The sequence below is a fragment of the Bos grunniens genome, chromosome 9, assembly GCF_055505025.1.
Source record: "Bos grunniens cultivar Pamir isolate PY7600 chromosome 9, Bosgru_T2T1.0, whole genome shotgun sequence".
Classification (NCBI taxonomy): Eukaryota; Metazoa; Chordata; class Mammalia; order Artiodactyla; family Bovidae; genus Bos; species Bos grunniens.
In genome coordinates this window covers 44,048,056-44,061,418 of record NC_141173.1, presented here as the reverse complement: position 1 = coordinate 44,061,418, position 13,363 = coordinate 44,048,056, and the positions used below count along the sequence as shown (strand labels likewise).

The window sequence follows — 13,363 nt, the reverse complement described above, 5'->3', positions numbered from 1 at the left end:
TTCTCCAGCAGCTACTCAATGCTTACACATCATCAGTACTCCGATGGATGATGGAATGTGTTTGTGTTTTCTTTTGTTTTACAAATTTTTTAGCTTCAGTTTTTAATATGGTAAATATCAATAAAGGGAGCTGACTAAAGTTCTTTGAAATCAGCAATAATTTTTATGACCGTAATATATGGGTCCAAGGTACACATGCATAGACAATGAAAAGTACATTCTCCTTTTCTACCATGGTCCTCTCCCCAGAGGCAGGCACACCATCACCCTCCTGTGATTAAGTCCTGAGATGATCAAAGCACATACAAACACATATGTGTCCCTGTGATCACCACACTAATAGCATGGGACTCCACACTTGCTCTCATCTGTCTCCCAAGTCATCTTGATGATGGTTTCCCATCACTGCAGGTCTGTACCACAATCTACTCAACCAGGCCCTTGTTGAAGGACACCTGGGTTTTCCTCTCCCTCTTCTGCAACTTAAGAACAATGCTGAGATGACTGCTATGCTAAGTCACTTCAGTCGTGTCCGACTCTGTGCGACCCCATGGACAGCAGCCCACCAGGCTCCCCCGTCCCTGGGATTCTCCAGGCAAGAACACTGGAGTGGGTTGCCATTTCCTTCTCCAGTGCATGAAAGTGAAAAGTGAAAGTGAAGTCGCTCAGTCGTGTCCGACTCCCAGCGACCCCATGGACTGCAGCCTTCCAGGCTCCTCTGTCCATAGGATTTTCCAGGCAAGAGTACTGGAGTGGGGTGCCATTGCCTTCTCCAGCTGAGATGACTATGCCGCTACAGATGTCCTCTCACATATGGGGCAGTACGCAACTTTATCCTTTATTCCATCCTGGGAAGATACATAATTTATTTTGTCAACTCACTATTGAAAATCATTTAGGTGATTTTCAATTTTTTGTGACAAACAGTTCTGTAATGAACATCTTTGTATAGAACTCTCTTAAAATTTTTCCTTAAAAAGAAATTGCTAGGTCAAAATGTGTTTGAATTTTAAATATTTGTCAATATTGCCAATTTTCCCTCCAAAGAGGTTGTACCAGCCTGCCCATCTCCCACCTGTGTTTGAGTGCCCCTCTCTCTGAAGCCTCCCCTAAACTGTTTGTTATAAAAACATTTTGATTTTTGACAATCTGACAGGTGAAAAATGTCATCTTGCTATTGTTTTTGTTAGCGTTTATTTAATTATCCATGTACTTGCATTCTCCTTTATGTCAATAAAGCATTTGTATTTCTTTTGTCTGCCTCTAGCTGATCTTTGCTCATTTTTCTACTGAGTTGTAGGTCCTTTTCTCACTGAGTCATAAAACTTTTGAAATATGTATTAAGTAAATTAGTTCTTTGCCTCCTACATATACAAATGTATGTCTCAAGTATTTCCCCAAGTTTTTATTTGTATTTTGAATGTCTTTATAGTACCTCTTTGCTATGTAGAAATTGAAATTTTGATGCAATCAACTTGCTAGTCTTTTTTCTTTTATAGCTTCTAGTTTCTGTATCTTAGCCTCAGAAAGTCTGGCCTCATTTAAAATTCTTTCATGTTTGTTTCTTTATGATTTCAGTTTCTTACACTTTGGTTTGTGACCACCTGGAATTTATTTTGATGTAAGGTATAAGGGGTGTCCCACCCCCTCCTCCTGGGGTCTGTAGCAAAAGCCTAAAGTGTCCCAGGTTCTATTTGGCAGCCACATAAAACTCCTAATGAAAACATCATGTTTAAAAGGAGTACAGTGAATGATGTAGCAAAAGCAGCATACACAACTTCATTGACAACTCAAGCAAAAACTTAGAGGAAAAGGAATTTGGAGATACCATCAGCAGAGGGGCAGCCGGACAGAATGAAAAGGGCCCAGAGTGATAAGCCAGGCCTTGGCCTCTTGTTCCCGTCATGGGGCCTTGCCAAGTCTCCTCCCCTTCTCATCTATAAAATATGGAGCCAGAAAAGCCTGAGTTTCCCTCAGCAGTCACACTTGAGATTCCAGAAGTGCCTTGGAGACTCTTTCCAAGGCTTTTCCTGGATTCCCACTGACTGCTTGGTGGGATTCCCCTGAAGCAACTCACATGCTCTGAAGTATCCTTGACTTTTCTAGTTTCAGATCATGACCCTCATGACCCTAGAAGGAAGCCCCTCTTGTGTGCTGTTATTATTTTCAAAAATTTCTCATGAAACCAGCAGGGTCTCTCCGCTTCCTGGGTCTCACTCTTTGAAAGAAATAGTAAATTAGGATGATCACCCCAAGTTTAACAAGCTTCTCTTTTCAGCTAAGATACTAGAACTGAGAGACACAGCGTGTATGGTCCTTGGAAAAGAGGAAATGCTAAAGTCCATCTCTTGATAAGGAAAAGAGGCCACTCCTGGGGGACCTTCATTCAATGTAGGCTGCATGTGTGCGTGACCCACCAAAGGTGCAGAACCCAGGTTATTGTCACTTCCACCCTGAAGCAACCAAACCAGGAAGTTCTCAACACAGTTATTGCACAAGAAATTTGGGGGATTTGGAATGTGGGAATGATTGCTGCCTTTTAATAATATACATAAGTTAGGATTGTTTTCTAGGCACCCAGAAGTACACATGTCACATATAAGGCAGGCTGAAACTAAAAGCCTGGAGGCTTCCTTGAACAAGTCTAGCTAAGAGTTCATTTCAACCGCAGGCTCCACAGACCCAGATGAGATGGTGGAGGAGGAATGGGAAGCATTAAATACTAAGAATTTTGATGTGTGTGCAATTCTGGGTGAGCAAAGATTCTCTTTAGACATATTCATTACGACTTTATATTTCTAAATAGGATAGAGAAGTACAAAAAGGAAAAGAACTGAGCCTCCAACACCGAGAGGCCTTGGGATTGATAACCCAGTGGCATATTCTGGTGGTCTAAGCTTCTAAATTCCACATCTGTGGATACAGTGATTCAGCACTCAAGGTCTAAATGCTCTTTACTCATACTGCAGAGGAAACGGCCTGAAAGGACTCATTTCCAATGTCAGCAATGTCTATATTGAAGTCCAGGATGGGGGTAAGGGAAGATAAATGGAACTTTCACTTTTTACTTTATCTGCTTCTGTGCTTTTTATTTTTTATAACAGATATGTTTTCCACTGAATGTGGCAAACACACTTTTTAAAGACCCCAGTGACATCATTAAATCCCATGAAGAAAATATGTGCCTGGACACTGCACTGGCGAGGAGGGTTTCACCAGAACTGATGGTCTCCAATTCTCCAGCCAGAGCTTCTGGTGTGAGCTGAAGTTTCCCTGGGGATTTTGTGTCGTCTGCTCTCATCTCCTCTCCCACAGAGATGATTTGCCGATGAAGTTACTTTGTCAACCTGTCCTTGGGGTTAAGGCATGAGTGGGAGGCCAGAAGGGCAGTGTGGAAAATGGACCTAGCAGTCTGTGCAGGGAACCTGGAAATGAGGGAGTCAAGGTCAGCCAGAAAGATCAGCATTGGAGACCCCACATGTTTGCTGGAATTCTCCACTTGCATCTTTGCCAGACTCTTATCTAGCGTTTTCAAGGCAGAGACTCGCACCTGCCGAACAAGGCAAATCCTGAGCTTTCTAATCTGGGAGGAGGGGCAATTGGGAGGGCTTCCCCTGCCAAGAGTCTGGAGAAGCTCAAAGGTGCAACAGATATCTTTTTTTTTTTTTAATTTATTTATTTTAATTAGAGGCTAATTACTTTACAATATTGTGGTGGTTTTTGCCATACATTCACGTGAATTAGTCAAGGGTGTACATGTGTTCCCCATTCTGAACCCCCCTCCCCATCCCATCCCAGTGCACCAGCCCTGAGCACCCTGTCTCATGGATCTAACCTGGACAGATTTCTGCTAAGAGAAATGAGAGACTAGTCCTGACCCCAGAACTAGCACAGAGCACCGAGAGAGGCTCAGGATCAAGAGAACAAGGTAAATCTCTGACTCTAACCCCTAGGGACTAGGTGACTGACTGGTTTCTCAGGGGCCCTGCTTTCCAGCTAATGGCTTTTTTTTTTTTTTCCAGTTCATTAAATCTCTTATCAAAATTCTGGGTTAAGGTATGCCCTCTACGTAATTTTTCACCTGGTGGGGGGAGAGAGGTGGAACCAAAGAGGACTGAGATTTATGTAGTTTAAATTCCATGGAATTAATTTGTGTCTTTCTTCCCTCCCCCTAATAAAAGTTACATCATCTTTGGATATTTTCTGCATGTATACTTTGCATATACAAATACACATAATTCTCCTCCAGGTGAGAGCTTCCTATATTTCTATAGCATTGACGATCCTGCTGCTTATCTGTGTTCATTTCTGACACCTTTATACTGCTTCTATAATCTTTAGCCTCAAATCCTGCATCCAAATATCAAGCCTAATTATTTTAGATAGCTCTGTAACTTGATATAATCTCTCAGTATCATTTTTTTTTAATTTGGTAATTTGCTTTATTTTTTGGCTCTGCTGGGTCTTCAGTGCTGCATGAGCTTTTCTCTAGTTGAGGGGCATGGGCTTCTAATTGCAGTGGCTTCTCTTGTTGCAGAGCACGGGCTCTAGGGCGCTCGGGCTTCAGTAGTTGTAGCACATGGGCTCAGTAGTCACAGCTTACAGGCTCAACAGTTGTGCTGCACAAGCTAAATTGCTCCATGGAATGTGAGATCTTCCCAGATCACAACTGAACCTGTGTCTCCTGAATTAGCAGGAGGATTCTTTACCACTGAGCCACCAGGGAAGCCCCTTCAGTATCATTTTTGAACTTGAATCCAAGGTTACAACCCTTTACTTTAGCAATCTGTTCTGAAACAGACTAGAGCAGTAAGCAAGTGGCAGGTGGCCTCATGAGTGGCATCAGATTGGTGGCATTGAGCGTCCACTTTTATAAGTTTGAGTGGACTTGGATTTTTAGACAGTCTCTGATATAGACACATGGAGTCCTACCATAGAATGCCAACCTCTGACTTATGCCTCTTTCAGAAGAAAAACAGAAGTTCAACTAGTGTTTCACATCTGGCATCACCCTGGAAGAACCTTCACGGGACTGGGGGATCCTGAGGACCAAGGCTCTCACCAGGCAGACTCCCAGCTCAAGGAGGAAAGGAGGGATTTAACCTTGATAAAAAGCCTAATAGTTGCTGCTCAACTCTATCCCAGTCTGTCAAGGTTCTGGGCCCATCTCTGCTCTGCTTTTCTACCACAGCCCATACAAGCAATAATTTAACTGGAAGAAGACTTGAAAATTAACTACAAAATATCAGAATCAACAAGGTCTTCAGCACCCCCCAATTCAGCATCACTGTAGTATCTTACCCTGGACAAATAGGTAATAAAGACTTTTTTTTTGTACCTCTCTCAGGAAAGCTGAGCTAATTAAAAAATAAAAGCAAACAGCTGGTAGAGATCTTGGATCTGTGCTTTGAAGCCAACGTAATAAGCCTTTTGACTGCAAAATAAAGGACAAGGGGAAAATTCAGGGGGACTTCTGCACAGATTCTTTCTTATCATTTCATGACATGGCTTTCACATCAGATATTTAACAGTCCATCAATCTGATTATGGTACAATTAGTCCCACTTCCAAACCTGATTAGCCACTCTGGTCTTGTTTCTTACAAAGATTAATTTTAGACTTTTCTCAATTAGGATTAAATGTCAACTAAAATGTAGTACATGAAAAGTGTTATTAAAATTATCATAATAACAACTTATGCTCCCTCCACATTAAAGCATGTAACACATTTGCCTACAATGTGTGGTTGAAACTCTTTTCTTCCCAGACATAAAAGAAAAGCAAAAGACACTGGAATTGAATGTGAATGAAACATTCTGTCAAGAACTTTGTGAATGCTGCCCTAATTCATGCAAAATCAAATTTATTTCTGTTGGATTAAATTTAACTGGTTCAGATCCACATGGTTGCCAAAGATAGGGTGTTAAACTCCTTTAAGAAACAATAACTTAGGAAATATCCATTGGATTCTTATACTTTTCTATCTGAACACTCAAATGCCCTTTACGAATTAGCAATGAGATTGTACAGCACTGATTTTCCTTGGGAATTATATTAGATATTCTATTTTTAACCAGAAGCTTAAAAAGTGTGATGAAATCAATGGTTTAAATTAAGTCTGCATAAAACCTCAAGAAAAAGTTCTCATCAAAGGAATCAACGAAATTGCAAAAACTGAGGAGCAGATTGAAGAAATCCTGGCTATAATTCTTGATAGACAATAGCTGTTATTCCTTCTTGCCACAGAAGTCTGGTGTCTGAATGATGGTTTCAGAAAAGAAATTAAATGAGAAATACAACTTGCACATGATAGCCAGAAACTAGCAGAAATCCCCAGCTGCTGGCACTGAAACTAACTTTGGCATTTATATTCAGAACCAGTTCTAGAGATGAAATTGCAAAGGCCAGGCCTGGGGGTTTAGCTGACAGAAAAATGAATTAGAAACATCTTCGATTTACATTTTGGAGAACGAAGGCAAGTATAAAAAAAAAAAAAGCAAGCCACTCTTTATTCAACAACCCTGGAATGTAGATATAATAACTACTATTTCTAATATTTCAGGGGTCTCCAACCAATATTTTTGAGAAAGACAACTAGATCAGTTGTGTGGGTGTGTGAGTGTGTGTGTGTAGTCTTTTACAAACAAAACTGGAATTCCACATACAGATTTTACTACTGATATTCGTCAAATAGCTAACCCTACAGGCCAAGCTGTGAGAGGCTGTTCCTTCCTTTTTAACACCGATGGATGCCAGCAACCACCACAACAATGAAGGTATAAAAATGGTCTCTATGTTTCTCCTTAGGTGGCACTAGTAAGGAGCCTGCCTGCAAATGCAGGAGACGTAAGAGATTCGGGTTCGATCCCTGGGTCAAGAAGATCCCCTGGAGAAGGGCATGGCAACTCACTCTAGTATTCTTGCCTGGAGAGTCCCGTGAAGAGAGAACCTGGAGGGCTGTAGTCCATGGAGTTGCAAAGAGTCAGACACAACTGACGCTACTGAGCATGCTTGTTTCTCCTTGCAGCACAAAAGCTGGTAGAATGAAGTGGGTGTAAGAGTTAATGTCCAAAGGTGGAAATCAAGGTGATATGGAGCCCATCATTTCAAAATAATCATCAGGTTTGCTATGTTCAATTAAGGAAATCCTAGCCTTAAAAAGCTTGGCAAGGCTAGTCCTAGGAGGATGCTATATGTTCAGGAACCCATGTGACTGATGCAAGGGGAAATGGACACACAAAGGAAAGCCTTCCTGCCTCTACTGTGAGTCTTAGAACCACAAACAGGGAGAAAAGGGCACCACACTGAGCACCACTCCTCAGGTGCTCAGCCAGTCACTCTATGCATGTCATTCCCTGCAGCCCTTACAGCAACCTTGTAAGAACTTATTTTGCTATTAACAGTACTGAGGTTCACAGCCCAGACTCCCAGCTAGTAAGTGGCAGAGCCGTGACCTGAATCCAGATCTCTCCATCACTGAACCTCCCCACTATTCAACTCCATGTCACCAGAACGGGGATCCTTCTGTCGCTCGGTTACACAGAGGATGAAAGAGTACTAATGACTCCAGGTGTCTGCAGAGCCTCAGAATCCAAAATCCATCCATCCATTCACTCGACGACCACTAAGCATCTTCTATGTGCTGGGCACTGTCCCAGATGCTGGCAACGTAGCAGTGAACAAAGACAAAGCCTTTGGTTTGCGTTCAAGATAAAGAATAAACAATCTTAGAGAGACAGACTGACAGAGATAGATATATAACATGTCCGGCACTGGTAAGAGCACACCTTGTCAAAGACGAAGGATGAAGGGACAGAGAGTGTCGGGGCAGGGCTGTGTATCAGTTTCCTGTGGCTGCCATAAAAAATCACCACAAACTTGATGCCTTAAAATAACAGACACATATTCTCTCCCAGTTCTGCAGGCCAGAAGTTCAATATCATCATTATCAGTAAGGCCCTGCTTCCTCCAGAAGGTGTCAGGGAGAGTCCCTTCTTTGCCTTTTCAGCCTCTGCAGGCTGTTAGCATTCCTGTGGCTGCAGCACTCCGCTCTCTTCCTCTGTCTACATGTGGCCTTCTTACTGTCTGTCTGTCTCAAACCTCCCTTTGACTTTCTCTAACAAGGACACTTGGATTTAGGGCCCACCCAAACAGGGAGGGAGTAATCAAGACCATTCCCAAGAAAAAGAAATGCAAAAAGGCAAAATAGTTGTCTGAGGAGGCCTTACAAATAGCTGAGAAAAGAAGAGAAGCTAAAGGCAAAGGAGAAAAGGAAAGCTATACCCCTCTGAATTGCAGAGTTCCAAAGAATAGCAAGGAGAGATAAGAAAGCCTTCTCAGTGGGTCAATGCAAAGAAATAGAGGAAAACAATAGAATGGGAAAGTCCAGAGATCTCTTCAAGAAAATTAGAGATACCAAGGGAACATTTCATGCAAAGATGGGCTCAATAAAGGACAGAATTGGTATGGACCTAACAGAAGCAGAAGACATTAAGAAGAGACAGCAAGAATACACAGAAGAACTACACAAAAAAGATCTTCATGATCCAGTTAACCACGATGGTATGTATGATCACCCACCTAGAGCCAGATATCCTGGAATGTGAAGTCAAGTGGGCCTTAAGAAGCAACACTATGAACAAAGCTAGTGGTGATGGAATTCCAGTTGAGCTATTTCAAATCCTGAAAGATGATGCTGTGAAAGTGCTGCACTCAATATACCAGCAAATTTGGAAAATTCAGCACTGGCCACAAGACTGGAAAAGGTCAGTTTTCATTCCAATCCCAAAGAAAGGCAATGCCAAAAAATTTTCAATCTACCGCACAATTGCACTCATCTCACACACTAGCAAAGTAATGCTCAAAATCCTCCAAGCCAGGCTTCAACAGTATGTGAACCATGAAATTCCAGGTGTTCAACCTGGATTTAGAAAAGGCAGAGGAACCGGAGATCAAATTGCCAACATCCGTTGGCTCATCGAAAAAACAAGAGAGTTCGAGATAAACATCTATTTCTGCTTTATTGACTATGCCAAAGCCTTGACTGTGTGCACCACAATAAACTGTGGAAAATTATTCAAGAGATGGGAATACCAGACCACCTTACCTCACTCCTGAGAAATCTGTATACAGGTCAAGAAGCAACAGTTACAACTGGCCATGGAACAAGAGACTGGTTCCAAATCAGGAAAGGAGTATGTCAAGGCTATATATTGTCACCCTGCTTATTTAACTTCTATGCAGAGTACATCATGAGGAACGCTGGGCTGGAGGAAGCACAAGCTGGGATCAAGATTGCCGGGAGAAATATCAATAACTTCAGATATGACACCACCCTTATGGCAGAAAGTGAAGAAGAACTAAAGAGCCTCTTGATGAAAGTGAAAGAGGAGAGTGAAAAAGTTGGCTTAAAGCTCAACATTCAGAAAACTAAGATTATGGCATCTGGTCCCATCACTTCATGCCAAATAGATGGGGAAACAACGGAAACAGTGACAGACTTTGTTTTTGGGGGGCTCCAAAATCACTGCAGATGGTGATCGCAGCCGTGAAATTAAAAGACACTTGCTCCTTGGAAGAAAAGCTATGACCAAGCTAGACAGCACATTCAAAATCAGAGACATTACTTTGTCAACAAAGGTCCATCTAGTCAAAGTGATGGTTTTTCTAGTAGTCATGTATGGATGTGAGAGCTGGACTATAAAGAAAGCTGAGTGCTGAAGAACTGATGGTTTTGAACTGTGGTGTTGGAGAAGATTCTTGAGAGTCCCTTGGACTGCAAGGAGATCCAACCAGTTCATCCTAAAGGAAATCAGCCCTGAATATTCTTTGGAAGGACTGATGCTGAAGCTGAAACTCCAATACTTTGGCCACCTGATGTGAAGAACTGACTCATTGGAAAAGACCCTGATGCTGGGAAAGATTGAAGGCAGGAGGAGAAGGGGACGACAGAGGATGAGAAGGTTGGATGGTATCACTGACTCGATGGACATGAGTTTGAGCAAGCTCTGAGAGTTGGTGATGAACAGCGAAGCCTGGCCTGCTGCAGTACATGGGGTCACAAAGAATCAGACATGAATGAGTGACTGAACTGACCTGAACAATGTATCTGCTTATTTAAAAAATAATATATCTTTTCTGTCAACCTTTTGAGGGAAATCTTTGCACAAAAGTGTTCTGCAGAGTGGGATGGCTCTTTCTTAATGGATTGTCTTTCAGGAATTAAGGAGTTTCTTAGGAAGTAGAAAAAGACTGCTTCTTTTGGTGCACACAACCCCAGCAAAGACTCTTTTCCTCCTGTTGCTGGAAGTGCTCCTAGGGCAGGCTTAGTTTCTACTCCACTTTCCTCATCAGCCACAGGCCTTGGGGAGGTCACAAAAAATACTTGAAGGCCCTGGGGGTCAGGGCCCTTTGCTGGTGCCTCTGAAGCTCCCCTGCTTGACAAGGACAGCTGTCTTCTCTGGCACCTATAGTACGCCTTATTCTGGGGTATTCCATAGATGATTTTGGGGTTTGCCTCATTGTTACGAAACTCTCTACTGCAAAAGTTAACTTCTTTTTTGCCCAGTTGTTTTGTTGGGTTTTTAAAAATATTTATTTTTACTCATTCATTTATTTGGCTGTGCTGGGTCTTGGTTGCCACATGTGAGATCTTCTTGTTGCAGCATGTGAGATCTAACTCTCTGACCAGGGATCTGACCTGACCCCCTTCCCTGGGAGGGCAGAGGCTTAGCCACTGGACCACCAGGCACCTGCCTGGTTGTCTTTAGTCCTGCCCTTAAAGTCAGCTTACTTTTACTTCCTTCACTTTTCACATGTTGGCAGAAAATGCTTTTCTCATTTATCTTGACTCAAGTCCTTTATCCTCTCACTGTTCCCCTTTTATTCTTTTCTTCCTAGAAGCTTCTTGTCTCTTGCCATCCCACAGGGAGAGAAATGCTCCAAGGAGAAAAATGCTTTTGCTTTGTGGCATTTACCCACAGTCTTCTAGTCTGGCAGCTTGGTAGGGGACTGGTCCCTTCAGGCAGGTGTGCAGGTAAAGGTTCCAAGGAAGGCCAACCAAGGGTAATTGGATTTCTGGGGAAAGCCCATAGGCTCTAGAAAGCCCTTCTAGACAGAACTATCCACTGTTGCCATAGATATCAGAAATAATTTATTTAGCACTGATCTGCATAAGACTCTGTCAAATACTGTTTTGAATTACAAATCAAGATTGTTCCTATATACCTTACCAAACATACATGTTAAAAGTGGCAAAGAGTAGAGTAAAGATCACTTAGAAATTTTGGTGACAATTTTGCAAACAATTTGTTAGTACAGGTTGGAAGAGGGGGGAGGCGTAGAAAGGGTTCCAGAATGCACCATGGTGGAAGAAAAATTATTCTGAGCAGAAGACATTTGAGTTCTTGAAATTGCTTATCTGTCTCAAAGAAGAGCCAAAGTAAAGAAATTCAATTATCATAAATCCCTTCCCCCAGGAGCGACTGGAGACAACAAGTCTCCACACACTATCATAGACACTGTCACAGAATGATCACATCTTCTATCTTTTCCCCTAAGGGCTTCCCTGATGGCTCAGTAGGTAAAGAATCCACCTGCAATGCAGGAGACACAGGAGACCGGGGTTCAATCCCTGAGTTGGGAAGATCCCCTGGAGGAAGAAATGGCAACTCACTCCAGTATTCTTGCCTGGAGAATCCCATTGACAGAGGAACCTGGCAGGCTACAGTCCACAGGGTTTCAAAGAGTCAAACTCAACTGAGTGATTAAGAACAAGGGCTCCTTTATCTTTCCAGAGAGTCATGTCTTCCTGTAAATGTTGCTCCCTTCCCCTTCCCCTACTAAGATGATATAAAAGTCCCACTTTTTTTAACTGTACCTTTGAGTCACATTTTTCTGTGGATTCTTATAGATACATTAATAATAATATGCAATTAACAGGGAACTGTATTCAACATTCTGTGATAAACCGTAGTAGAAAAGAATATGAAAACCTATTTTATGGTAAACATAATAGAAAAGAACATGAAAAAGAATGCATATATATGTATAAGTGAATCACTTTGCTGTACAGTTGAAATTAACACAACATTGTAAACAAACTATACTTCAATAAAACAAATTTAAAAACAAAAATAGGGGCTTCCCTGATGGCTCAGTAGTAAAGAATCTGCCTGCAATGCAGGAGACACAGTTTCGATCCCTGGGTTGAGAAGATCCTTCAGAGAAGAAAATGGCAACCCACTCCAGTATGCTTGCCTGGAGAATTCCATGGACAGAGGAGCCTGGTGGGCTACAGTCCATGGGGTCAAAATGGGTCGAACACAACTGAGTGACTGAGCACACACAACCACATATTTTTTAAAAAGGCAGTGGGGAAGCCCTGAAGGAGGAGCTCTCAGACATATGTCACTCACCACAGCTTACAGACACAAGCAGGAAGGAAGATTTCCTTCCCACCCCCTCATCAACTACAAGCTGCCCACCACCTGCAGCTTTGAAAAAACAAACAAACAAAAATAATATGTAATTAAATTTTGCCTTGTCTCTCACTAATATGTCTTTTTTCAGTTTAGTTTGCAGAACTTCAAGAACTATACCTAAGAGTTTAGAGGAAAAGTATATCCTCCCTGACAAGGGTTTAGGGTAGGTTAAGGGGAGAGAAATGCTGGCTGCTTAGTTACTCCAAGATAGTTAGTGTTTTGCAAAGCATAAGCAAATAGAAAGTTGAAAGATTCCTTGGTATCTTTAAAATGTAAACTTTATACAAATCATGCAAATCATGATGCTTTTATACTGCCCTTCAAGTTATTTCTGGTATGTTACATTTTGCATAATACCTCCATTAACCTTGACTGCTTAATTAGAAAGCAGAATGACAGAAAAAGGACTATATTAAGGTATTAACACTGGATCTCAAGTATCCAGGATTCTAGATTGGTAGAGAAGAACAGTATTACTTCCCACTGGTCAGGAAGATCCCCGGGAGAAGAGCATGGCAACCCACTTGGGTATTTGTGCCTGAAGAATCCCATGGACAGAGGAGGCTGGTGGACTACAGTCCCTGGGGTCGCAGAGAGTCAGACATGACTGACTTAGCACAGCACAGCACAGAATTGTCTAATCTTCTAATAAACATGGTACTTCTTTTGATAACTATATTAACTGTTTAAAAATTTAAACTAGTTGTTGTTAAAAATGTACAAAATACTCTTGGTAAAACATTTAGACCACAAACAAAATGAATGAACCAAACAGGTGAATTTCAACAGTTTAGTAAATATCAATTACCAAATTCAAGTGCCAAAATTTTACATGAAACATTACTCCTCTTTCATAAAATCTAAGACAATGGTAATAAAGA

At 41.8% G+C, this 13,363-nt stretch overlaps 1 long non-coding RNA gene across 7 annotated transcripts in view; it reads right to left on the bottom strand.

The window, feature by feature from the left end:
- The window catches only part of LOC147365893 (uncharacterized), a 185,538-nt gene that overhangs the window by 56,171 nt on the left and 116,004 nt on the right, over positions 1 to 13,363 (bottom strand). Inside the window, exon 3 of one of the 7 annotated variants that reach the window (XR_015132994.1) lies at positions 3,161 to 3,425. The exons of the other annotated variants lie outside the window; for them this stretch is intronic. This is a non-coding gene — a long non-coding RNA (uncharacterized LOC147365893). Of the gene's footprint in view, positions 1 to 3,160; positions 3,426 to 13,363 lie in introns of those variants that run through there. 7 annotated transcript variants of the gene reach the window in all.